Here is a 4,114-nt window from a genome sequence, read left to right as displayed (position 1 = left end):
GTTCATAAAAAGTACATACTATCATAACCATGCATAATCTTCATATATTATTTATAGACCATGCTACTCAACACATCCACATTCAATATACTAGACATATACATAATCGTAAGTCAATTAGTTCATTCATTCATTGCATGTGTATACTCATATAATCATATTGCAAGTGATGTGGGTATAACCCTTTCACAATAGCACTACATACAATTCAACATATACCATAATGTTAGCTCCTCCACCATAAGTGGATCTATCCATTCACACTCACTAACTAAACACCTCCACCATATATAAGTGGATCACACATCAATCTATCACAATTCTATATAATTAAGGATCAATCTCAATACGTAAATTCAAGATACTACAAGAGGTAAGACAATTGACGTCCTCCATCATCCACATAAGCAATTCATCTTACCAATATATCAATAATTCACCATAATAAGATATAATTAATGTCATGACTTCATAAACTAACTTCATATAATCAATTACTATCCATTATACTTCCATAATTAACCTATTTCTAATCAATTTCAAAAATAAAAGAGTTTAGGAAAAGTCATGGCTTCTTGAAGGAATTCAATATAAAATCAACTTATAATCATCAAGTAAACCTTAATTCATCAATATAAATGCTTTGAAAATATTTTAGCATTGAACCCATGCTTAGATTAGAAAATAGGATTTTGATCTTTGAAAGATTTTGGAACTCTTTTTTATTGGACTCCTTGAAAGAAAGATTGATCAATGATAAAGGATCACCATCCCTTTATTAAGAAATCTTGAAGAAAATTGATGAAGAATCTCTTTTGAAATCCCCAGTTCCAAGCTTCTATGACTTCTTCTTCTTTCTTGAGTTTAGAGAGAGAAATATTGGAGAAAGATGAACTTTCTGATTTAAAGTGGGTCTTTGTGAAAGTGATTTATTTTGGGGATATTTAATATAAAATTCCTTATATAGTTATTTAGAAATAATATAAAATATAACTACTTTCTAATTTAACTTAAAAATAATATTTACGGAAATGCCCTTCCACATATGGACTTAGCCAAAATTTGGATCGTTCTATATCTCCAATTTATACGTAAACTTATAAGGTTATACGTTAGGCTCTAGTTCAACCTATCATTATTTGAGTCGTTACATTTAATGTATCAGGTGTGGTATCTGAGTCAACCGTTAAAATGTGCCAGCGTGATACTTGAGACAACCATATATAGATATTCTTTACCAAACATGATACCTGAGCCAACTGTTAATATATATCAGATGTAATATCCAAGACAACAGAAATACCATGTACCAGGTGTGATATTCAAGTCAACCATTAATATGTACCGACATGGTACCTAAGTCAACCATATAGATATTTTGTACCAAATGTGGTACCTGAGCCAACCATTAGTATATATCAAATGTGGTATCAGAGCCGATCAACAACCACAATCATAATGACTACAAATCATATTTGTATACCAAGTAAACACATTCATAACATGCGATTGATAGTAGTAATACTTTTCAATTTTATACTCTTTCCATTTCCCTAGACACGCGTTATACAGATAATACTAATGAAGTAGCTGCAAAACATACATGTAACACAAATGGAAGTCAAACAACCAACACTTACCCAAAAAGATTCTTTTCCCAAACATTTTTTGCTAAACAATTGGTTACCCACAATTCACCTTTTCCAGGATAAAACAGAACTTACGTCATAAGGTCAAAATTATCTAATCAAGTCAATTATCAATCTAACAACAACCAACTGCACATTTACTATCCAAACTCCGTGTATGAAGGCCTATATATGCAACTTTCTGACAATTCACAAGTTATTATGTAATTAAAGATAGGTCAAAATACCCGTTAAGCCTAATATATTTAGATGCCCAGTTGTTTGTTAAAGATTTCTAAACATGAGCTTTTAGCTCTTTGGGGCGAATTGTAACGGGCGTAGACCAAAATTTCATAAATTTTAGTCTTCCTTACATAAAACTTCCTCCTCTCCGCTATCTCAAAGCTTGAAGCAATTTAGGAGAATTTTCAGGAGTAATCTTAGTCTATTTTACCACTGAAAAAGGGGAGAAATATTAAAAGAACACATATTTTTGAGCTTTTGTCCTGTCTGACTCGCTATAGCGGTTGACACATCATCACAGTGACACTGCCATAGCATAAATATTCTCTCTATAGATGATTGGCGCCAATTCGGGTTAATTTCATATTCTAAAATTTTATCATGTCGCCCCAATTTCAAATTAAAAACGTATATTAAAAATTCTGAAATTTTCACACGAGATGCATTGAATAACGATAGAATAGATCATTACAATTACTTATTTATTTTATTTGTCAAATTTATCGCTCTGTGAGTTATTCTTGTGTTGCTAATTAAGTTGTGCTTCTCGTTAGCGATTTATATTGCTTATATATTAGAGTTTAATATAGATGGAAGTTGAGACACTAAGAAGACATAAATGGTATATTGTGCATAGGAAAGTAAGATATACAAAGTTAAAACATGGTACAATTCTACGTCACATGTTTCTCCTATAAAGGCCTAACACTACTTAAATGATACATTAACATAGAATTCTCGATAACTATCTGTACTTTATTTATAGTTTTGTATATTAATCATTCAAGTCAAGTTTTCATAATGTTTGAAATTCTTAAAAGTCATATCTATCTTATATGATACATTCACATAGAATTCTCGATAACTATGTGTGCTTTATATATCTTATTGATAAAACTTATAGATTTTTATATTAATGATTCAATTCAAGTATTCATAATGTTATCATAGCCGCAAGTGTCTTTATTTGAAATTATAAAAGTCATATGATATGTTTGTCATGTGTGATAAATGAGAATAATTTATCATAGTATAGTCGCACTTATTTATTTGATCACATAGCGACATAGCCACAAGATAAAATAAAGAACTAGCACTTGAATAACTAGATATCATGCTTAAAGAAGATAACTAATAAATGAAGATTAATCTCTCTCTATCTATATATGAACAAGAGAATACTCTTGGCGCATGTTTAGCTCCATTGCACCAAGCTTCATTATGATGGAGAAACGAGGCTGAGAAAGACTACAAAAGAAGGAATGAATAGAGGAAACAACAAGGAAAGCTTATACACCACCTACGGGAGGATCAAGTAAAGTGTATCAAGGATGAGGAAGACAAAATGTTGGTGGAAGAAAAGACCCCATCAAGCAAAGATGTCAAGCATACTTCCACCAACTATTAAATAAGAGGGAATATGTAACACCTCTCTATTTGAAAGAACTAGAATTTGGAAAAAACTGTTTTTGAAAATAATTAAAATTGGAAAGTTTGGCAAAGTTAAGTTAAGGATAAGTTTTGGGTCAACTTCAAATGACCAGAGATAGGTGTACTACTAGATACCGTAGAAAATATCTTTGAAGTATCTTTCCAACAATGCCAAATTTGCTTGATTTTCAGTTCATACGAGGGAGATATAGCCATTCAAAGTTGGATTGTCTAGATAAGGAAAGTCAAAACCAGACTTTGAAGGGTATTATGGTCTTTTCACTAGCCAATTAATTAAATTCATTTTTTATAATTTAGTTGGGTCTAAACTGATAGAATTCAGTTTATGCTTTACAAAATTAAGTTAGGGTTTAAAGAAAAGAGAAAAGAAGAGGACAAAAGAGGAGAAAAAGCAAGGATTTGTCGCGTTCTTGAAGTTAAGCTCATTGATTTCGCCAAGGGTTGATCCCTACGAGGTATGTGAGATCACATAGTGTTGTTAGTTCACCCACGCTCAAATCATGATTTTACTCAGCAAAATTATGTTCTTGAAAATATAGAAATTGAGTTCTTGATGGATTTGTTTGAAGTTTCTATTGGGTTCTTGATTGTTGAAGGTGTTGAGAAGTTCTTAATTAAAATTCAGGAAATTAGATGTCCTTTTGAGTAGATTCTTGCATATTTTGGTTATGTAGTCGAATATAAGTGTTTTGGGAAAAAATCAATTAAATGTAAGAGGATTTAGAGTTAAAAAACGAGCAAGAAAAAATGGACATATTCTGAGCAGGGGTCTTGGGGGGGGGGGGGGAGGG

The sequence above is a fragment of the Solanum pennellii genome, chromosome 11 (assembly GCF_001406875.1).
Source record: "Solanum pennellii chromosome 11, SPENNV200".
In the NCBI taxonomy this organism is placed as follows: Eukaryota; Viridiplantae; Streptophyta; class Magnoliopsida; order Solanales; family Solanaceae; genus Solanum; species Solanum pennellii.
This window is presented reverse-complemented; position numbering follows the sequence as displayed.